At 36.7% G+C, this 24621-nt stretch overlaps 1 protein-coding gene across 3 annotated transcripts in view; it reads left to right on the forward strand.

Moving 5' to 3' along the window:
* The first annotated feature begins 5580 nt into the window (after positions 1-5580).
* The window catches only part of STK38L (serine/threonine kinase 38 like), a 74912-nt gene continuing 55871 nt past the window's right edge, over positions 5581-24621 (forward strand). Inside the window, exon 1 of one of the 3 annotated variants that reach the window (XM_079139406.1) lies at positions 5581-5728. The gene's annotated coding sequence lies outside the window, so the exon portion shown is untranslated. The remainder of the gene's footprint in view (positions 5729-24621) is intronic. The other 2 variants (XM_079139401.1, XM_079139402.1) reach the window with 2 other exon arrangements.

A 24621-nucleotide genomic window follows, 5' to 3' on the forward strand; every position in this document is an offset into this window, starting at 1 on the left:
CAAGAAACCAAAGGCCGAATGTTTTCTCTGATATGTGCATGACAATACATAACAATGGGGGGTTGGGGGTGGGGAAGAGAATAATGAAGGAACTTTGGATGGTGTAGAGGAAAAAGGGGTGGGAGGGGGTAGGAATGGAAAAACAGTAAAATGAAACAGACGGTATTATCCTATACATATATATGATTACATGAATGGTGTGAATATACATTGTGTACAACCCTAGAAATAAAAAGTTGTACCCCATTTGTGTACAATGAATCAAAATGTGTCTGTAAAAATAAAAAATATTTTAATAAAAAGAACGAAAAAGAAAATTCTCCAAAGACCCCCTCCTCTCTTTCTTCCTCTCTCTCCATGTGATTTCTCTCAAAGCCCTCTTACATCATGATGCCATCCACCATAAGGCCCTAAAGAGAACCAAGCTGATGCTGATATTATGCTCTAGAACCTCCCAAACTGTGAGAAATAAACCACTTTTTTAAAAAAAGTACCTAGTCTCAGGTAGTTATACAACTCAGACTAAGAGAACAATAAGTAGTTTGCAGTTTAGTGAAGTGCTATAGTTTGGATAAGTGTCCCATGCAGGCCCATGTGTTAAAGGCTTGGTTCCCAGTCTTTCTGTGGCACTATGGAAGGTGGTGGAAATTTTAGGAGGTGAGGCTTTGTGGGAAGAACTTAGGCCCTTTGAGGCATGCTCTTGGAGGGGCTATTGGAGTCCCAGCCCCTCCTTGTTCTTTCACTTCCTGGCTGCCAGGAGGAGCAGCTTCCCCTGCTATATACACCATGATGTACTGCTTCACCGCAAGTCCAAAAGCAACAGGCTAAGCAGCCACCAAACCTGTGAGCCAAAATAGACCTTTCCTTCTTAGGTTGTTCATTCCAGGTATCTTGTCATAGTGATGCAAAGCTTACTCACAAATTCAGTTAACAACTAGAGCATGTATCAATCAGAAGTTGTTTCCTGGTTTATAAAGTGTCTTGTAGAATACATTCTGGTAGTTCTTACTGGATTGTCATGTATATGATTAAATAATCCAATGAAAGTCCCTTGCAGCTTGTTGAATAGAACCTTTATTTTTAAACAAACTCAACAGCACTTAGCTGTCTGATGGACTAGAGTGCCTTTGAAACTCAGTGATGAGAACAAGAAGCAGGAGTCAAGTACCCTTAATGTCAACCTGAAAGGCATACTCACTTTTTTTTTCTTTTATCCCATCAACTTGCCATTTTTTCCTCAGTAAAAAAAAAAAAAAATTAATGGATTTCCATTAGGACAGCATTCTAGGAGAACTGGAAAGCCCATTTTCTGTCTATCTGCTCCTTTTAAAATCTCTTTGTGTAACACTGTACACCATTATCTTTTATGCTTTTAAAATCTCCATATCTGTAGTTATATCTTTATTATTATTCCTACAATTTGTCTTTTCCTTTTTCCCCAGGATTAGTCCTGCAAAGATTTTCCAGTTTCCTTGACTTTTCAAAAAATCACCTTTTGCTGCACTATTAGTCAGTTTCAGCCTCAGTCTTTTTTTCCCCATTGCATTAATTTCTTTTGAAATTGTTTTTGAAATAGTTAACCATAACAATTTATATACATTTAAAAATAGTAATATATATGAAAATGACTATTGACTTTCTATTACTTGGTGAACATAAAGACCATGAATCCCAGGAAGGTCTTCTGTTCTAATTTTTATATCCTTCTACTTTCTTTGGATTTGTTTTGTTGTCTCTTTCAGATTTTCTGATTTGAAAGCTTGGTTCATTTGTTGTCATTTTTCGTGTTTTGTGTTAGTTGCATTTAAAGCAAAACATCATCCTCTAAATCCTGCTTTGTCCATATTTCACAGTTACAAAACTGTACATAGAATAACAGCTTTGTGTATTTGGTGGAAATGTTTTATTAACAGTTTTCCTTCTGTTACTTACTACTGCTATGTGACATTCATTGGCTCTTTATGATGTGGTATGTCTAGGAGGGTCAAAGTAATACTCATGAGTGTCCCTATCACCAAGGAGCTAAAAATTTCATGTGCTGGAAACAAAAAAATCAGATGACTTGAGGACTGGAAAGGCTTTCACTGTGATTTTTCTCTTTCTGGTCTACAATTCTAACTTGTCCACATATATTTAGCATAGACTTGGAGGAAAGGGAATAAGTGGAGAAAAGGAATAAAAATTCATAATGAACCATAGGTTAACAATGGTCATGATATATATCTGATACCTGGATATACATGTAAATTATTGCCTGAACTTTAATTCTAATGTCTGAGAAAGTTGGTGAAAAAAATATTAGGAGTTCCTACAAATGATCTATTATGTAGGCCAAGAATTTTGGCCTACCAATGGAAAAAATATACAAAATATATATATACAATTCATCTATTTAACACATATTCTGTGTATATTTATATTTTTTCACTCAATCCTTGCCAAAAATTATTTCTTCCACTATGAATGTAGGCAGGAAACACAGATATATTAGCAATACCTATGGCTTTATGTTCTTCTACCACATTAAAGTTGTTACAGATATCTCAAAATATTGTATCACTACTACAAAATTGCTGTAGGTCTTGATTTTGTTATTTAATGCATTAAAAAAAAAAAACAAATATACAACTCTTTTAGTTATCTATGACTGTGCAATGAATTGCCTCAAAAGTTGAGCTGGGCAGGGCAGCCTGTGCATGTAATCCCAGTGGCTCCCTAGGCTGAGGCAGGAGGATCATAAGTTTAAAGTCAGCCTTAGACACTTAGCAAGGCCCTAAGCAACTTAGACCCTGTCTTAAAATAAAAAATAAAAAAGGCTGGGGATATATCTCAGTGGTTAAGTGCCTCTGTGTTCAATCCCTGGTACAACAACAATGTTTATTATCTCACAGACTTTGTGGGCCAGGAATCTTGGCTTGGCTTAGCTGGGTCTGCTGGTTTAGGGTCTGGTTTCACAGTGCAGGGGTCAGGCAGGATTGTAGTCATCTCAAGGCTCAACTAAGAGAGAATGTGCATTCAAGTTTATTCAGATGGTTATTGGCAGAATTCAGTTCCTCGTGGACTGTAGGTGGCATTAACTTCTTGGGATTTTTTAAACTGGAGATCTCTCACAGTTCCTTGCCATGTGGGCCTCTCCATAAGGCAGATTCCAATAAAGTAGCTGGCTTCCATCAGAGTGAGCAAGTGAAAGCAAGAGGATGAGTGAGATGAAAGTCAGAGTCTTTTGTAACCTAATTATGAAAATGAAATCCCATCGCATTTATTGTATTCTCTTTTCCATGTTCCTAGGTCCAACCCACACTCAAAAGAAGGGAATTACACAGGGGAGGAATATCAGAAGGTAAGGGTCATTGGGTGCTGCCTTAAGAACTACCTGCCACATAACTATATCACAAATTAACTTTTTAGTATTTTGACAATTTTACATTAATATAATCAACTTATAGGCTTAGGCAGTTTATTTTACTCACTTCAGAATATTATTTTGAAAAGGGGTCCATAGGCTTCACCAAACTTTTCAAAGTGTGCATATCTCTAATTTGTTTCAGCTCAGGTAGCTTCAACATCTTCTGAGCTAATTGTTTAGAATTGTCTCAATTAAGAAACTAGTGGTCAAAGCTTTTTCATTAATCTAGTCTGATAATATAGACTAGTTTATATCATCCTAGTGCTGTGAAAAAAAGCATGGCCCATTTTAAAACCCAAATTTGCTATAAAGCAAACCATAAACTTCTCTATCTTACCTGTTTGAATTAATATACAGTACAGGGAAAGCAGCATATGGGTCTCTGTCAAGTTTTTTTTTATCACAGTTAAACCTCCTATGCTTGCATATGACAACTGTCATTTGAGCCTCAAAATGACCATGTAGGTGGAGGTGATATCCTGAAGACCACTTTTATTACCTGACTAGCGCTGTTCCCAAGCTATGTATGAAAAAGCACAGAGTGTAAGAAAAGAGAGAGAAGTGATGTTATGATTTTTCCCTAATACTTAGGCATGTGTCATCAACTCTTGGCAAACCTAAAGATAATGATTGGCATTTTAAATTTGTTTTCTGCAAGCACTATACCATCTTCATATATTGTCTTAGTAGTCTAAAAACTAAGGGTATTTTTAATACTTTCAATATTCTGATTAAGGATATGTTTGTCAACAATAATTGGGAATGAATCTCTTATTTGGCTTGCCCAAAGGCCAGTTTTGTCCCCCAATACAAATAGCTTCATCTTCCCAAAGTCATCCCAGTGAGTCATCCTGTAAGTGGTTTTCTAAATACAATAGTCCCCTCCCCCTTTATCCACAGTTTCCCTTTCCCATGTTTCAGTTGCCAGGATCATGGTACAAAAATATTAACTGGAAAATTCCAGAAATAAACCATTCATAAATTTAAAATTGCATCCCATTCTGAGTAGTGTGATGAAATCTTGCACCTTTCCACTCTATCTCATTCCGAAAGTGAATCCTTCCCTTGTCCAGGGTATCTGCATGGTATATGCTATCTGCTCAGTAGTGAGTAGCCCTTTCAGTTATCAAATTAACTGTTGTGGTATCACAATATTTGTATTCAGTAACTCTTATTTTACTTAATACCCCCTAAAATGCAAGAGTAGCAACTTTGGCAATTTGAGATTTTAAAAAAGCTGTGAAATACTTGCTTTCAGGAAAAAAGTTGAAAATTTTTGACTTGAGTGAATGAAAAAAAAAATGATGAGATTGCTAAGATCTATGGTAAGTTGTTATTGTTAATTTCTTATTGTGCCTAATTTATAAACTTACATTTATCCTAGGTATATATGTATAGGAAAAACATAGTATGTATTGTATAGTATAGTAGAGTAGAGTATAGTAGAGTAGAGTATAGTATAGTACAGTACATATAGTTTCGTGCTCTTCTCAGTTTGGGGCATACACTGTGGGGGCGGGTACTGACACATATTCCTCTTAGATCAAGAGAGACCACTGTAATTCTCAGGTCCAAATGATGTAGTTCAATACTGTCATTTATTTCAGATATTCCAGGATAACTTAAGCAAGTTTTTCATGTATGCTCCTGTTTTTTGTGGCCTTTCCAAATCCTAATTTCTATCAAGTCTATAGAGTTCAGTCATGTTGAAATGGAAGAGCCATGGAACTTGGGTGGCTTCTAGTCCACACAGCCACCCCCTGGGCAGTTGTCAGCCAATCCATCTTTGTTGACTATAATTTCCTAATCTGCAAAATATGTGGCTTTGTGGAGATTATTTCTAAGTCCCTTTCCATTTCTAATATTCTTTGCACAGAATTGTGACGTACTGAGGAAAAACTCTGACATTTAGGACATATGAGTAATGTTGCAACAAAATGAGCCACTCTCAAGCGAGTTTTGAGTGGAGAGCAGTGAGGTGAGCAAGGTAAGAGAAGGAAGTGATGACTAGTCTACTCCACACCAATTCGGGTCCCACAAGGAGGAGGTGGGAGGGGCCGGGGACCTGCGTTGACGACAGAAGACTGCTTCCGGTTGTGGTGCGTATGACGTCAGAGAGAGTCGGACCAGCCCAGCCACCGAGAAGCCAAGGAGGGAGGGCTCGCGAGAGTTCAGGGCGGCCTCCCCGAGATTCCGGCGCGGTCTTAGGTCCCGCCTCTCGGGGGCGGGGCGAGGGCGGAGCGGGCAGAAGGAGCGGACGGGCGCCCGGCCGGCTGCGGTCCGTGCGGAGGCTGAGCCGGCCGCGGGCGAGACTGGAGGCAGGTGAGTTCGCGGATGCAGCGCTTGCGGGGCCGGGCTGCTGCACCCGCCCCAACTCTGCGAGCGAGAGCAGGAGGAGATCGTCTGTGTCTTTGGGTGTCCAGGGAAAGCTGAGCTAATTTCGGGGCTGGAAATGTCTCCCGGGAAGCTCCGGCGACGGCCTTGGCCCTCTTGTTCTCCGGTGTGATACCGGCCCGTGTGTCCGGAGAGGTGGCCTCGAGCCCGGGGAGGGATCTTTGTCCGTCCCTGCTCCTTTCTCCTTCCACTCCTCAGCCCCTGAGCACCACGCTTCAGGTCCCTACCTGAGCTTCACAAACAATAACAAATGTCGCGAATGCCCTCCCGGTCGCCCCTGCCTCCCGTCCCGTGCCCTCCAGCCGATGTCACCGAGAGGACGGATTCTGGGCATGGCCCTTCAGTTGTGGGGGCTGTTTGTGTACCATTCCTAAAAACTGATGCGTCAGATTGCTAAACATTTCTCAGGCACAGTAAAGCCGCCCAGCTGCTAGAAGCTACGGAGTGTTCAAAACTGGTCTTAAAATCGGTCCGTAGACCCTTCCATTCAACATCATTTTCTCCAGCCCACCCCCCCTTTGTTTTTTTACCTTAGTGTTGAGAACAAACGAGTGGTTGTGTAGCATGGGAATAGGAAAAATTATACCTGGTTGAGTAGGCGACGTTTCACCTTTCAAAAGTTGCCAGGTTGACAGCAAAAGAACAAACTTTGTTATCAAAACGAGTGGACTCCCGTTTACTGATGCTACTTTTGTTTTATGGGATCGCTTTTCGGGTTCTAAGTTTGGAAAAATGATATAAAAAGAAATAGGGGGTGGGGGTGGGGGTGGTGCTGAAAGTACTGACTTGTCCAAAAGTGTGGTACTGTTGTTTCTCAGTTGTTAAAATGCAGAACCAACCCCCTTGCCTGTTTCACCTAACTTGTGATAAGTTTTGCTAGAAGCCACTTACTTGGAAGTGGTCTGAGGATTAGTTTTATTGCTACCCAAATCCGAAGAAACAACTTAAGTGGTTTAAGTTGTGCCTTTTGGTTTTAAGACAGGGATTGGTGAGTGAGACCTTGTCTTTTTTCTTTGGCATGGGGGCTTAAATTTGTCAGGTCTCCCTACCTTAAAGGAGGGTTTCTTGTTCTTAACCCCAATTTTGCTTACTTAATGCAGAGTTTTGAAATTTCTTTGTTTGATCTTTGATATATAAGATACTGGAAATCTTTTTGAATTTGACTGGCCTTTGTCTCTTTGCCTCAGGATATATAAAACAATTAAGATTATTATACTCTTGGAGGTACTATATATGATTAGCTAACTACTCTTGTGACTTTTTGGGGGAGAAAGTAATTAGTCCAAAATATGATGTTAAATTATGATATTATTTATATTCAGTATTTATCTGAAAAATCCTGATCTCAAAAGAGATGCAATGGATAAAATTGAATTTTCAGCATAAAAGCTCATTTAGCTTTGTGTTCTTATTAAGATGACTGATATTGTTTCCCATTTGGTTGGGATGTGTTTAGAATGAGAAACAAAGTTTTGTGTAGTTTTTGTATTCTTATAAAAGGCCCTGCTATTGGGGAATGAACAAATTAGACTTAGAAAAACTACATTAAATGAATGTAATTCTTCTCTAGCATTTTGTTCTTGAGTTTGTTTAAAAATAAATAAAAGAATAGAAACTAAAATTATTTGTGGAAATAAGAATCCTCAGCAGTTTTTATGCTGAAAATTCAATTTTGAGAGGTAGGATACGATAAAAACAAAGGAAAAATTCTACTTTCTAGAAAATGATAAAGCAATGGTTTCAGTTTGGCTATTTGTTTTTAGAAAAATTCTGTTCTTTCAAAGGAAGGGGAACATTATTGTCTTAGCAAAGTGGGATCATACTTTAGAAAGTATTTTACCAGTGATCTGGAAGTTGGAGACCCCCCCCCCCCTTTTTTTTTTTCTTCTGGTGGCACTTTTATAAGAGGGGAAGAAAAGGGCACAAATCAAAACCAGAAAGATATTTACTTCTCATTGTAGTGTTAAAATGATTTTATTATACATAAATAAGTATGGGGTAAATTAAGCAAACTTACTGTCATCTAGCATCCCTAGGATTACATTAAAATCAGCAGATGGGCAAGTTATGATTAGGTTTGACTTGACATATGCAGAAAGTATGCTACTGTATTTTTTATATTAAAAGCGTTATGGGCTTTTTCAGTGAGATAATGAAAGCAAGTTAAGGCATAAGAAAAATTTTTAAATTAAAATGATATCTTTGGTTAGTGAATCTTCTTTTCCTTCCTCCTTTTGAACATTCTTGTTCAAATCTTAAGGGAATATTTAGAAAGGTAGGACCATTCCTTCTATGTACTGATTATATAAGCCTTCTGTCTCCTGGTAAAGTTCTGCTAATTGACAAGGTATTACTATTCACAACCTTTAGAGGGAGGGAAGTGAAAGGCAACAGCGGGCAGTGTATGCTGCCTGGTGCACATAGATCATCTGTGGTTTCTGTCCTTAGGCTCTGGAAGTGGGAGGGCAATGGTCACACCCAAATAACTATAATACAAAATGTATTTCATGAGGAAGCCAAGCAGGACGGTTTAAATTCTGCCAGAGCAATTAAGGAAGGCTTTGAGTAGGAAAAGGCATTTATGTAGATTGTTGATAATGACAGTAGGGAATATTATACAATGCTGCTTGCTGCTAAACTCTTAGCTTATACTACTTATTTACTTAGGTTTTATCCTCTCTACTGTATGGAGTAGGTATTTTTATTATTTCCATTTTGTTGATGGAGTAACTGAGGTACCAAGGTCAGAGAAGTAGTAAGTGGTAGAATCAAGATTCCAACCTAGGCATTCTGTCTTGTACCTATACCTGTAGCTTTATTTTCATGTCTGCAGTGTCAGAGGATTGATTGGAAAAATTCATTCCTCTAGCATCTAAATTTTGGGATCAGTTTTCTAGAAAGGGCTCAAAATAATGAAAACCTAGGTAAACAAAATACATTTTTTGGCAAGTTGGATATTGCAATCCATTTTTAAAAGTTACTTTTGGTGCCAATTTAATGTAACCATTGAGTAGGATTTTTGATAATGTTTACTTATTACCCTCAAAAATTCAGAAATGAGAAGTTATAACTATATTAATTCCTTTGCCTAATGGGATGTTTGAATCATTGTGTTAATTATCTTGTAATTTTTAAAAACCACTTGACACTGTTTTTGTATTGAATTATGAAGTTGAAATTTAGGTAATGATTGAATGGTCATCTCAGCCCTTTCAGTTTTTATTTCCACATATAGCTGTGCTTATAATGGCTGAAACAGGGTTTGAATAGAGTGCTTTAAATGCATAACATGAGAGAAGTTCAGTTACTGATGCTTTATGTTGGGGCAGCTTTGAAAATTCTTTGGGGTTGTGAGGTAGCTGGTACTATAGAAATGTCTGCTTCTCATATAGACCTCTCAGTGAATGGTTGTTGAAAGAATAGTCCAACAGATGTTACTTAAGAAGTTGCAGAAATAGTCCATGTTTGTTACTGGTTGTCAAAAAATTGGAAAACAGCCAATTCAACTGGATTCAAAAGGTGGCTGCTTACCCTTACCTGTCTAGTGAGATCTAGCCTCTTCAGCTCTTTTGGTTAACCATACTCAGGACTCTGGAGGCCATTTTCTGTGAAGGAATATAGTTGTGTTCTCTTCTTGATTGAGTGGGGTAGGTGGTAGAAAACCCCCACAGTAGGATAATTTATGGCCGATGCACTTAAACCTAATGAGAAAAGTAGCAGAACTATGCCAGGATTTAAAGCCCATATATTTGTAATATTAAAATAAGACAAAGATGGTAAAACAGAAAGTTTGGGTGTGTGTGCATTTTAACACACCATAAATTCGTAGTGATAGTATACTCTTTCTGTTTACCAACCTCAATTGACAAAATCATCTAGATCATCAGCCTGTAATTTCATGGAGATGCTTATAAGTCAGCTTTGCTTTATTATAAAAAATTTATAGCCTTCTGTAAGTACAGGTTGGTTTTGAAACATTGTTCTTAGTAAAAAGGAGTATGAGTTAGTCCATCAAAGGGAAACCAGACTACTCTCACCTTGTGGATAGAAATTTGGGGGGCATCTTTTCCCACAGTAAATAGATTCGCCTACAATGCAAATCCACTGAGGCAGTTAGCCTCCCTCTTAGATGATCTCTACACAAATCTTAGGGAAGACTAGCTGTTACCAATCATTTATTGACCTGACCATCCATATTGATGTGTAAATTCAAACATTCCCTCAGCCTTGTTAATTGTCTGTGGCTTGTGCTAATAGTACTTGTACTATGCTTAGCTTTTAAATTCTTGAACAGTCTTTTTGCCTTTGCTTGAATTAACACTAGATGATTTGGCAACCCAAACTGATGTTGATTCTTTGGCCACATGCATAAGGAGGTTTCTTGTTTTCCTTGTCTTTTGCTGATTTTTATTGATTCTATAAGCATACACTTTCAACATTGTAATATTGAAGTCTCTGATCCCATATGCACAAACAACTTTCATTGTTTTTTTTTTTTTTTTTACTTTTTTTAGTAATTTGCTCTCTTTTTATCTGATTCAGGAGGGGGATTTATTCTCTCTTTACTTATTTCTGGGACACTTTAACTGCTTTTTCAGTTCCTGAATAGAATGGAGTTAATACTATTTGACACCTCAGATCAACCACAAATACAACATATTTCCTTCCAATGAAGCACAAGATGGCAGCAACTGAAATGACTGTGCATAATTGCTAATACCATCTATTTTTGCCATTGCTGCACCTTTGCTATGGAACCTAGCTTTCATTCTGTCTATGAAAGTTTAGAAAATTGAAAGGTTGGACAGAGAAGCTTTTGTACACATTAATGAACACTTTTTTGGGGGAGGTCTTTGGGGCTTTTTTGTTTGTTTTGGTTTTGGTTTGGTTCTTCCATTGCTATTCTGATCTTTTGAATGTAGTCATTGCTATTCTGCTCTTGTGACTTGGAGATTTTTACAATAGTTCTCTAGATTCCTCAGTAATCCTGTAGTCACAGTAATTTTTACTTAATATGAAAAATGACTTATGTAATCTTTATTTCTCAAATTTTGTCTCCCAGTGGTAATATATAGATTTAGCTAAATATCATCTTCCCCTCTTACATATTTTTTGGTTCCTTTTTCTTCCTGCAGGTCTCCCATCAGGGTCCATGTCAAATAATTTTATAAACAATAGTAACTATGTACTTATTACTTACTGTGTAGCAGACATAATGCTAAGTACTATCTATGTAAGTTTGTATACAAATAAATATAAATATTAAAAAACGTACACATCCATTTGTAGGAACCCTTTGAATTTTTATCTTTTTTTTTTTTGGGAAGTGAGGGTACTAGAGATTGAACCCAGGGGTGCTAACCCACTGACCCACATCCCCAGCCCTTTTAAAAATTTTAAATTTTGAAACAGGGTCTTGATAAGTTGTTTAGGACCTCACTTAGTTGAACTTTCGATCCTCCTGCCTTAGCCTCCCAAGTTGCTGGGATTATATGCATGCGCCACCACGCCTATATTTCTATTTCTATTTCTATTTCTATTTCTATGAGGAAAGTAGACCTTAAAGAGGTGAGGTGACTTGACTAGTGTCATAGGAATAGATAGTAAGGGGTAGAGTTGAAAATTGATCCTTAAGAGCCAGGTTTGGTTTCTCTAGTATTATTTTGTTACAAAAGTTTATTCTTTGCAACTTATTTACCTACATGACTTTGTTTTCCTTCCCTCTCTTTTCTCCTTTTTTGGTAATTTCTCCTTTAGGAATTGTTTATAGTTTTGCATGTCAAACACATTTTCTTCGGAAAAGCATACAGAAATAATTCAGCTATATTAAGATTTCATGTAGAGGAAAACTTTGCTCTTAGAGCTTATTTTAAGAATAATTCTAGTAGCATCTTATCTCTGTATTGTGCTTGATAGTTTCATGAAGTGCTTGCACATTTTAAAAAATTAATCCTCATAGCAATCATGTGATGTAGGCATAGTGAGGATATGACTGTTACACCTGTTTACAGGTAGAGAGGAACTCCTAAGTGACTTGCTTGAGATCTCAAAATATAAAGCAAAACCTGAATCTAAACTTGGATTTTTTGACTCTAATGTAAACACTTTGTTTGTCATACCAGTCTTCCTAGTAGATTAAAAATCACTGAGGGCAAAGTAGTTACTGATGACTGTACAATATTAGTTGATGAGACATGATTCTTGCCCTCAACAGTTTTTATACTGAAATAAATGATATAATCAAATATTCCGACTTCATTTATGCCAGTTAGAAGTGGATAAATATCTTTATAGTATAGTGTTTTCTTAAAAGACGTGATAGTTTTGAGCCTTGACCTTGTGTTTTTGTTTTTGTCAAAATCATGAGGCTGGAATTTTATCTCTGCATTTTTAATCATGAAATATAATGGCCTCAATTCTTAGTTAAGTTGCTGTCTACCTCATCCTGTACTCAACTGCTTGTTTCCTAAAGATTATGAAGAAATGGGATGAAGGAAGGACAGATACAAACATTAAAAATTAAAAAATAAATTCCTTTCTACCTGCAAAATAAAACCGAGGATCCCAGCAAGGTCTTGATGAGGTACCTGTAGTTGACCTGTTGTAGCAAATTACATAGGAAATTCAAAGTATAGATACTCTCCAAGTATTTATTTCTCGATATTATATACAGAAGTATATATTCTTTGAGAGATTGAGAGCTTCTTTAATGATTATGTTTTGAATTTTCTTGTACCAGTATCTTGTTTTATTAAATTTAATTTTTACTAGCTGTGGACATTTTTACCTTAAGTGTTTGCTCATGGACTTGCCCCCATTGTGGAAACTCCACACATTGTTTGCCCTTCATGACTTTTCTGTTTGTCAGCAGGACTGGTTGCCTAGTTTATAGCACAAGGGAGTTGCCCTTTGTTGTGTTTTTGCAATAGAAATCCATTTCATTTGGACACATCTTTCCAATCTGGTTGAGGATATTCTCCATATGTCGACTATTATCTAGCCAAACAAAATAGACTTTCTATTTTTATGGCTGGAGTGGAAAAATTTTAGTACTAAATTGCATGTACTTGCCCCATTGATATTCTTAATACTGGCAAGTCCTGGAGGAATCACAGACTCATAATGGTTTAGTGAGGTTAATCATCATAATTCAACATGTGTCAATATTTGCAGGGCACTATGTTAGTTACCTGGCAAAACAGAGACTAGTAAGATGTATTGCTCCTCCATTTAGAATGGTTCAGTACTGTAAGAGGTATAATTACAAATAATTGTAATTCAAACAAAAAGTGATAAATAGGTAACCGGGCACTATAGGAGTAGAGGTAGGAGAGATTACTCTTGGCTAGACAGGTTAGGAAAGTTTCCTATGTGAAATGAAATAAGAAATGAGTGAAGAGTGAAGGACATGCCAGGTGTAGGGGTTAGCATAAGTTGAGTGTTTCTCTGTAGTACTTGATAAGTTATATTATTTACTTTTCTCTTTGTACTATTGGATTGGAGCCTATTGAGCTTAGAGGAAAGGTATTTTTCAGCTTTTCACTGTCTGTTATCACCAACTGCTCAGCCTGGTAAATTCGGTTAGAGTTGTACTTTAGTAGTATTACAGTGTGTATGGAATAGATTCAAGGGAAGAGAGACCAGAAATGGGAAGACCCATGAAGGGACTAACTTAAATAATCTAGGAGGCAATGAAGTTCTGAACTAGATGATATTGGAAAGAAGAGACTGGAATGAAAAGGGGTTGCAACTTAGATTTAGACTTAGGGAGTTCTACCTGTGAATTACCTATGAATGCCCCAGGTGACATGCAGATGGAAAGACATGGTACTCCCTCAGAAAGCAGGAAGATGACTACTGAGTTACGTTAACAGCTAGAGGAACAGTAGCAGTAGGGCACAGCTGCTATAATGAAGGAGCAGTGAGAGGAACATCTAAGAAAAAGGAGCACCCATTGGGAGAGTGAGAGAAGCTTCCCCAGGAGGTAGTGCTTGAGCTTAGACTTAAAAGGCAAGTAGGAATTTTTCAGACCAACAAGCCACAGGAAGACGTTATCACATAATGATGGAAGAGACTAAAGCATGTTTAGGGAGCTATAAGAACCTGGATTGTTTTAGTGTTGGGGCATGAGACTGGAGAGGATAAATGAACCTTTTATTTGCTGTGCTTTTTTGATGTTTATTTTATCCAGCTCGAGTAGTCTGACATTTTGAAAGGAAGCTTTTTCTGTTGCCTCTTAGGCGTACTGGAAGCATCTCTGCTGTTTTTCATTCCTAGTCTGCAAGTGTAGTGCCAGTGAGAAATTTTCTCCTGCTTTCATTTTGTAAAATTAGACCAAAAGTAATGATACTATCAGCTAGAGAGATAAAGGGAGAAATAGATCTACAAAAACTCCTTTTCTTGAATGAATGCCTAGAGCCACTAAGGTTGTTGTATAAAGAGGCTGCATCAAAGCATAGTTTCAAGAGTACTTGACTTGAGCAAGGGGATTATGGTAGGAACATAATTATTTGCCTTTCCCATAGGGTTTTATGGAACCCTAAAATTTCCCAGACTATAATACTGTAATACCTGAAGTCCTTTCCTTCTGTTTCTAGCCTTGATTGTTTTTTTAATCTTCTCTGACCCTTATTATATTTTAAAATGACATGGTTTAATAACATTGCATGACTTTAAACTTCAATTGGTGTCAAACATTGTCTCTAGCTCCACCCCTCCCTCCCCCTTTTTTGTCATGCAGAGACTTGCATCTGCAAATCATGATTGAGCTATATTTTACTTCTGGAGCTAAAAAGCACTACAGATTTTTCACATAAATTTATTTTCTAGAGTGGTTAGTTTTTCTATCTTGTGGATTAGGCCACAGAAACAGAATATGGTTGTTTTCTAAGGACAACCAAAAAGTTAATGATGTACTCCAGTTAGAATTCTATCCATTGTATTTCTAGGCCGGGGGTTGGCAGCTGTGTTAACTTTTATGCCATTACTGGTAATAGTAAAAGTTTATGGTCTATGGGCACTGTCAGGAGGAAAGTGAAAGACAAGAACAGAAGTAAAAGAAGACTTGCAGAGTGGTGGGGGAGGCATAGGGTGGGGCAGAAGGAAAAGTACATATGTTTAAAAGAGGTTAAGCACCTAATAGGTCTAATACCTATTCCAGGTGCCTCTTTGTGGGACCAGTGCCATATTTCTGGATTAAGTTGAACTGGCAACACTCCTGTGTCAAAATACACTGGGTGTATTGTTTTGGCCAAAAAAAAAAAAAAGTTTGTTTTAATCAATAGAGAATTAATTTAAAATTTTTGTGTCTACCAGAGTCTGTTTTTTAGAATTGAACAGAAAGAGAAACAGAAAACAGTAAGCTTTAGATATTAGTGAAAACTATAGGCACATTTCTGAAATATAAAGATCTCAATCCATAGAATATGTATAGCCCCAGTTGGGCAGAAATTGGCTGAAAGTAAAGGGAAGAATAAACAGAATGTGTGTTTTTGAATTTTTGATTATAGTAAAATTGCATATTTCAAGCTGACCAAGAATATAATTGGACCCACAAAAGGAAAAATAGGGTAGAATTTAGATTTGGAGCTTGTGTTGCCCTGTCCAACTTAATGAGAACAATAAAGCATTTTTCTTTTAGGATTTTTTTTTTCCATTATTGAACTTGAAAAACCAGAGGATAAAAATGCCCATGATTTTAGTTTTTCTGTAATGGTAGTAAAAAGTTCTTCCTCAGAAATATGGAAGTTTTTAATTCATTTTCAGAGTTGAAAGATGCCATAGAGGTCATCTTGTACAGTTCTCTGCTATAAATTCCCTCTCCATAATGCCCAACAAGTAGATGTCTAATCTTTGCCTGAATATCTAAGTTCCGTCAATTCATAAGGTAGCTAACTTGTATTCCCTTAAATGGTTGGTGTTCTCCAGCCCTCTGCCTCAGTCCTCTTATCACTCCACTGTGGGGGTGTGGCTAATCTCATATACTCTGATACCTTCAAGGGCTGCTCTGCGATGGGAACTTTCAAACTGATATATCTTGTTCACATCTCTCTCTTGAACTTGAGACTCCTTGGTGTGTTTCCTGGATAATTTGGCTTCAGTTTGCCCAGAGTTGACTTTTATTATGTTCTCCCTTCCCAGAGCTTTTCTTGCCTTTTCCAGTACAGGACATTTTTCTTTACCTGGTGACCTACACTGAAATCCTGGAAATCATCTTTGACTTCTCTTTTATCACTCACACAGTCAATTTTTAAGTACACCTTGCTGCCCCTTCAATTCTCTCTTTGTTGCTTTTCCATGCCAACATCTTCGTTTAGGCATCAAATGACTGGGACAGTCATGCCCTCTTCCAATCCATCTTCCTGTTGGCTGCCACAGGATTCTTCCAAACATCAATCCAATTATATAACTCCTACACTTAAAATTTCCAGTGATTCCCCATAGCCTTCTGCCAGACTTCTTAGCATGGGTCCCTTTATGATGTAGAGCTTTTTTAGTTTTCTCCCTTTATCTTTCATAACTCCTACTCTCCTCTGCAGTCACATTCCTTCTTTAAAGGAAGCCTTCCTTGACCTCTCACTTCCTGTCAGTGTCTTTTACATGTCTCTTTCATGACTTTTTGTATCCTAGAGCAGAATAATAAATAACTTGCTGAGGATTTACTGTGTGCCAGGCATGGGACAGTGTGAATTAGAAAGTTCTTCCTTTTGTACCTTTCAACTGGTTCTTATCATAGAATTAGAGATAATTCATTACCACAAGAGTGATATTTGTAGATGCCTACCATATATCTTTTTTGTTCCAGGCTAAGTATATTAATTTATTGTTTAGCTTTTATTCTTTTTTTATGTCCTGGGGATTTAACCCAAGTATCTTCATTTAATTCATTCAAACACCCTGAATTTCCAGACCTTTTACCTTCCTGGTCAAAACCCTCTGTGTCTCTTAATTTGTTAGTTTTCTCTCTTAAAATGTGTGGTTTGGTTTTTAGATAAATTGGAATTGTCATAAAGGTAGAGCTTCACAGATGTTTAGAACCTGGATATGGATTGTCATATTTAAGGTATAGACCTAACTTTTCCAGGTTTATACCTATGAATTTTTTTCTTTGAGTCCAGAATTCATCTGAATTATGTGGAAAAAAAATATATATATACATATATAAAATATATATTTTTATCTTTTAATAAATAAACATAATATGTTTTGGGGAGGCATGCTAGGGGTTGAACCCAGAGTCACTCTACTGTTGAGCTATACCCCCATCCTTTTTTTTTATTTTGAGATAGGATCTTACTAAGTTGCCCAGGCTGGGCTTGATTTTGTAATCCTTTTGCCTCAGTATCCCAGATTTATTTATATTTAACAAGTGATTGAGATACATAAAAATAAGAATGCTAGTTAGTGAATTTATTAATATTACTGTGAGTAGAATGGACACTTAGAACATTTGGTCAGCACTTTCTTACCCCTACAGGAGAACCTACATGGGAAGCCAGTCATTCTAATCAAATGGGTAATCTTAATGGTGAGTGTCACTAAGTAGGATAACCTGATGGATCCTCTTTATAAGGACTGTTCTGAGTGTAGTGTACTTTGACCTCAAACAATGTTGAGGGCACACAGGAAAAATCTTTGCTTATTAAACTCCTCCTCCTCCATTCCAGATTAGCAACCCTCTTCTGATGATAGTCTTCTTTAACCAAAAAAAGAAAACAATCAAAAGGTTCACCTTTCTTAGTTCACATTCTGATTTCTTCCTCCCAGAAATGATACCTACTCACTTTTGATTGGGCTTGAGTACTTTAGATCTTCTCCTTCACAAATTTTCTTGAACTTACTTATGTTGATGGCTGATTTCTACCACTCCTTTTGATTCATACTGGTGTTACTTCCAGAGAGTAACTTAATTTTTAAACTATGAGGGCTTTTCTATTGCCCCTTTGTATGACTGCTGGGCCTTGCCAGTTGTTAAAAACTTCTCTAAGTGCAAGCCAACCAGTACAGTGTCCAGGATGGTGTTCACCTTCCTTATTCTTGAACTTATATATTGACGTGGTCTAAGATTAAGATTGCATAAATTTGGGGGTGGTCACTTCATTCTTTTAATGTATGTCAGTCTTTTATTTAATGGAATTCTTGTCCTTTTTATGAGTTTGTCACTTAGTATTTGATTTTTTTAACCCAAACATAATTCTGTATATTTTCTGTATTAAATTTCATTTGTTAAAGTTAATCTTCTATTAAAAAATTGTTTGGATTCTGACTCTGCTGCTCCACTTTTAATTATTCTCTTCAGGTTCTGATCTTCCTGATATTTTGATAAGTATGTTGTCAAAAGTTTTTTCCAAGTCAGGCACTGTCGCACATGCCTGTAATCCCAGTAGTTCAGAGGCTGAGGCATGAGGATCGAAAGTTCAAAGCCAGCCTCAGCAACTTAGCAAGGCCTAAGCTAAGACCCTCAACAACTAAGCTGTCTAATTAAGACCCTGTCTCAAAATAAAAAATAAAAAACGATTGGGGCACCAGGCACAGTGGCACACGCCTGTAATCCAGTGGATTGGAAGGCTCAGGCAGGAGGATTGTGAGGTCAAAGACAGCCTCAGCAATTTAGTGAGGCCCTAAGCAACTCAGCAAGACTCTGTCTCTAAATAAAATATGAGAAAAGGGCTGGGGATGTGGCTTAGTGGTTAAGCATCCCGGGGTCCAATCCCTAGTACCAAAAAAAAAAAAAAAGTTTTTTCCAGATCATTGGTAATTATGTTGTGTAAGTCCAATGAGTCTTGGAGAACTTAATTATGAGCATTCTGAGTTTTGTTTCAATCAGTTATAAATACATTTGTTACTTAGCCTGTTTCTCCCCCCAAAAAGTGTGAAGTAGAGCTTATTAAGTATCTTTTAGGGTGTCATATGGGTTTGTCCTGTATCTTTGCTAACAAAAGAAAGTACTTGGCATGACTTGTTCATCCTGAGCCTATGCTGATTCTCAGTGATCAGTTATTTCTGTCTGTTGAAGGACTTTTTAAAAATAATCGATTCTTCAGTACTGTTCATGTACTTTCCTCACTTCGAAAGATAAGTAGTTTGCCTCCTGTCTTTTAGCAAAGCGCTCTGGTCTTCTTAAGTTCTGAGGGTATTTTCAGCATCCAGCAAAATTCACATGCAGGTTCTCAGTATGTAGCTGGCACGGGGAGGAGATTTGCAGTGCACTGGGGGCAGCTCTCTGTGGCCTCACCCATCTTGGTCTCCTGGTGTTCTATGTCAACATTGCAGTTTGGGTTGTAATCTCCTGGGCTGAGGAGAGAAGGCACAGTGGGTGGTGGGATGCTTGTGGGACTGGGAGTTTAAGAGGAGTGATCCTGCCTCTTAAGGTGGCTGTAAAATAGAAATATATAAAAGGTGGTATTCAAGATTTTTTTTAAAAGCAAGATTGAAATGGAGGTCTTCCCTTTTCTCTTTTCCTGTTAGGCATCAACTATACCATTTACCTTAACCAACATAACCTGGCCTTTTGTAAAATTTCATTTCCAGACATAAATTTAGAAGCCCCTTTTGTCCTTGGAGGATTTAAGTTGAGCTCATTGTGGACTTTTACTTCCTGAAAGCATCCTGTGTTTCTTTTACAGCCATCGATGTTAAATGTCTCTCCTATTTTTTCTGTCTTTAAAAATCTTTAAGTTCATTGAAGAGCTCTCCAGTGAACTGCCAGTCTTTTCAGACTCTTCCCCTTCTCTGTCATTAGTATTTTTTGCAGTTTACAGCCAGAATGCTATTTCATAGACGAAACCATTTCAAGTTTTAATATCTTTGTGGCTGGAGTAAATAAGAGCAAACCTGTTTGGTTATACTTTTTCTGCCCACATTTTTTTTAACTCATTTTCTTTCTTTCATACTCTCTCTCTCATCCTTTCCTGTATTATTCTGGTGATGTAACTTTAGGAATTATTTATTCTAAAACCAGAAATTTAAATATGGAATTTTGATCAAATGATGCATAGATAATAGGATATTTTCCTTGTTTTTTTTTTTTTTTTTTTTTTTAAGTTCATTTTTGTTCTATAATTTACTTTCAACAGTTTCAAATGATGCTGTCTTTAGGGCAGTATTATGTTTTCTATTTCCTTTATATTTTTCTTACAATGCTTACTAAAATGTAGGTATTTCACAGGGCAGTTTAGTATTAACAGTGCCTAGTGTGAATTCTTATAATTCATGAGTAATCTAAGGTCCTTACATCTCCACAAGATCTTATACATCCTGTCACCTGTTACGTTTCTGAATTCTTTTCTTACCACTCTCAGTCACCCATTTTATCCTTACTATTACTAAACTCTGCTATTTCTTAAGGTTTATTCTTCCTCAGGGCCTTTGCACATAGTATACTCTGAATGGTCCCCTACCCCCAAATTTCTGAATTTTTTTCAACTCATTCAAATCAACTTTGTAATGAAACCTTTCCTGATGACCTTATTTAAAATTTTAATGCCACTCACAGCCCCTATATTTTGTATCCACTCCTTTCCTCCCTCAGAATGTAAGCTCCCGAAAGGGCAGTATCGTCTGTGTCAAGAGCGTACTTGGCATGGAGTGATATTCAGTAAGTATTTGTTCAATTAATTAATCAAAGCTAATTTAGCTAGAATTCTGTTCTTGAGAGCTTCCTAAAACATATGACTCATCTTTCCTTTTAGAGTCTTAATCAGGATTTGCCTTTCTTTTCTCTGAACATTTTATAATTTGTGTTCCTTAAGTGTGGTCCTTATTCTCATTCTCAGGTATGACAAGAAACTTCAAAATCCATGGTTGATTGAACCCAGGGCCTTGTGCTTGCAAGGCAAGCACTCTACCGACTGAGCTATATCCCCAGCCCTCCCACTATTTCTTTTGTCAGCAAATTTCCTTCCACTGGTCACATTTATGTCGAGTGTATTTCTTTCCCTATTTGAGGTGTGATGGAAGGGTTAGTATGGCATTTATTTGTGTTGGTGTCTGCTGTAGGAGAATTCTATAGTTGGGTCCTAGTCACAACTCAACTCATGTTTGCATTAACTTCTCTCTGTCTAGAACATGAAAAGTTCTTTGTCTTCACTTTTCCGCCTTTGTTCTATTCCAGTTCAGAGGCCCATCCCATCAGATCTCAGTGATACTTTATGGTATCATCAACTTATTTGTAAAATGTCAGTTTCTTTCTTTGTATAATACCCATATTCTGTGCATGGGTTTGCAGGGACCTAAGACCCCATTGTTGCTGACTCCTTTACCACCTCTTTCTCTGGAAAAAATAATTTACTTAGCCATTCCCATTATTGTAATTTTATTTTCACAGTTACAGAAATATCTGAACTTTTTCTACCTCTTCTTTCATTTTATCAGCTTATGATTTTCAAGTTTGCTTGATTAATGAACTAAAATGACATAGTGCTTTTTAAAAAAGCTCAGGATCCACTATTTTAACTGTGTGCCCTGAAACAAATTAAATTACTTAAAATCTCTAAACTTACTTTCTTATTTGTAAAACAGTTGGTTAATTACGGTTGTAATTAGTTGGTTAATGCTTTTCTGGGCATGGGTTTGCAGGAACCTAGTATCACATGTTGCTGACGTACTTCCTATTTGTTTTCTGCAGCAAATAATTAACAAAGTAATTTAAAGTATGCTTGCAGGATTCATAAAGCATTAATCCTCTTTTCAGGAGTTAAATGATATAAAGATGATGATGATAAACATTAATGTAGGGTTTACTATTTGCCAGGCATTGTTTTAAAAGGCTCACATACATTAACACACAGTATATATGGTATACAATGCATTTATTAGCATGCAGTTGGCCCAACAAATACAGAATATCTCTCTGTGCCAAGTATGGCTCTTGATACAGGCATCACTAATGTTTTTTATTTTATTTTTATTTTCAGTAAATATTAATTTTTATTATCAGTAGCAAAAACAAGTCTCATTTGAAGTATGAACCAGACATTCATACCATTCTCACATTAGTCCCTTCTCTCAAAAAAGTTGTATATTTTAAGTTTGGAGCTCAGACAATAATAATTCTTTTATTTAGAACACAGGCATTATACATTTAAATCAAATTCAAATTATGTATTTAAAGACAACTTTTAGAAATGGAAATGTTGAATATTAGTTTTTGTAATTTACATTTACTAAATTCCATATATTTTGATTGATTCAATACAAAATGGAGAGGTTAAAATATCTCTTTAGGAAAGGAAAAAGCACTAGAAATTTTCTAAGGTGTTCTAAAACATTACATTTTTCAATGGAAGAAAACTGAAAATCATTGAGTAGTCAATTTTTGAAGTGGATCTTAATTTTAGAATAATGTTATTTAGTGTATTTAAAGTACACTTCAATTAAAACAAATTGTTGTGTATGGACTCTTTAATAGGACATTGAAAATACTGCTTACTGGTTGACAGTTATCATCTCTTAACTAATAGCAGGGTGGCACCTCTTGAGTTAAATTAGGCCCAATGAGATTTGGTGATTTATGTAGTAGCATCTTATGAATAAGCTGATTTGATTCAGGTCATTTGTTTTATTATGTGGTTCTCTTTGACATTCACACCAGTCAAAGCTTGCTTTCAAAAGACCCAGTTCCTGTTCTCATGGAGATTAGAAGGTGTTTGAGATCTGCCATTACTGTTCTCTTGGAAGATAGTTGGAGAAGCCCAGTTGCCATCCTCAGGGACTCTGTTTCTATTGTCTCTGGTTAAGGACTTAGAGACCCCCTGTCATTTCTCCCTTGTTATACCTAGAGGGCCTCCATAATAATGTGCCTAAAGCATCTTCTGTTTTCTCTTAGGATGGTGCTTGACATGCCCAAATTGTAATGTATACGTAAAAGAGAGGCTGAAGCTGAAGTTGATCATTCCTTGCTGGGTCAGTCAACAAAATATGAGCATTTTGTGTGCTCTGCTTCGTCCTAAATATTGCAGGTGATATAATAACATATGGCTCCTGGCCTTAAGGAGTATGGAGTTTAATTGAAGATTACAACATGTAAATCTATCTATGAGAGTATATAATTAAATGCCCAATTGTGAGATTCATAGTAAGTGCTAGACAAGTTCTGAAAAGTAAAGCCAAATGAAGTTGGAGAAATCATGAAAAACTTGTCAGAGGAGGAAACATTCACTAGTTTCTTTAAATATAAATAGAGGGGAAAGGAAGGACTATTTATTTATTTATTTATTTATTTATTTATTTATTTATTTACGTATGTATGTATGTAGGGAATTGAATTCAGGGCCCCACACATGAAACATGATCTACTACTGAACTACACCCCCAGTTCTAAGAAAGGAGCATTTTTAAATTTAGATATTCCAAACTGTGGTGGTGAGATTGATTATGGTGTATCTGTTGGTTGATGAGGGAGGAGACTGGTGAATAATGGAAAATAATACAACTAAGTACTTAGGGTGGGCCAAATTATGGGGTTCAGTAAAAGTCAGGCATAAGACTTTAAAATTGGAGTGACTTTAAATTTCTTGGAGGTAAGGAGTGGCATCATCCCAGTTCTATTTAAGGAGCAGTGATTTAGAGATGGAGAGAACGGCATTGAGATGCTTAGCAAATAGTAGAAATGAGACTGGCTAGTGGAAGAAAAGAGAAAATTCAGGTGCTTCCCAGCCTTGTTGAGTATTGCTTAAAATCATAGGGAAGGATAAGCTCTCTCAGGGTTCAAGGACCGGCATTCATGCATAACTTCTAGTGGATAAATCTGAAGAATTAGTTCTTCATATGCATGTCTTCTCAAATTGCTTTACAAGTAATTCTTCTCCTGTGATAAAAAATATTTAGGAAATTGGAAAATGCAAAATGGTATAAGGAAAAAAAAGATAACTTTCCTTTTCATCCTTTTCTTGTGCATATAAAGGGATATGAAATATGTGTGTGTGTGTGTGTAGAATCATGTACTATACATCCTTTTATAAAAGCTTGCTTTTTAAATTGAACATTATATCCTGGTAATTTTCTTTTGTTATGAATTACTGCTTGCAGATACTATTCTTAAAGGGCTCTATTTCCCCCATCATTTGGAGTTATCATTACTTAATTACAGCTCTATTGTTGAATATTCAGATTGCTTTTGAACTTTTTTGCTCTTAACTAATAATATAATCAGCTTTTGTGAAAGATATAATTTTCACCTATATGAGCTCTCTGAAAGCAGAGATCTCTGTACACCCACATCTAGATGACTACCTGAATATAGTGGTTGCTTAATTTAAAAAATTAATTGAATGAAAGAACATTAAGTGTTCAGTTCCTTTTATTTCCTATATCCTGATTCTATGTATACCCAGGAACTTTTGATTATGACTTGGCTGCCTGTATAAGTCTGGCTGTAATGCTAGTATTGGTCATATATGTCCATAAACAGGCATTCCTATTTCTGTCATAGTTACATACACACACACATTTTTTTTAAACCAGGAATCGAGTCTAGGGTGCTTAACCACTGAGCTACATCCCCAGCCCTTTTTATTTTTTATTTTGAGATAGGGCTTGCTAAGTTGCTTAGGGCCTCACTTAAGTTGCTGAGGCTGGCTTTGAACTTGAGATCTTCCTGCCTCAGTCTTCCAACCACTGGGATTAAAGGTATGTGCATTGTGTCTGTGGCTGTCACAGTTGTATTTGTCATTCTATATTAATAAATTGTGTTCTGATTTTTGTTGAACCCATGTTAATTTTGTTGCTTCTCAAAGATGGAACTATCCTACCGATGCTGATAAAATCCAGTTTCTGAACATGTAGGTTGAGGAATGGTCTGGGTTATGGGAAATAGCCAAGGT

This window comes from Sciurus vulgaris, assembly GCF_902686455.1.
Source record: "Sciurus vulgaris genome assembly, chromosome: 5".
Lineage (NCBI taxonomy): Eukaryota > Metazoa > Chordata > Mammalia > Rodentia > Sciuridae > Sciurus > Sciurus vulgaris.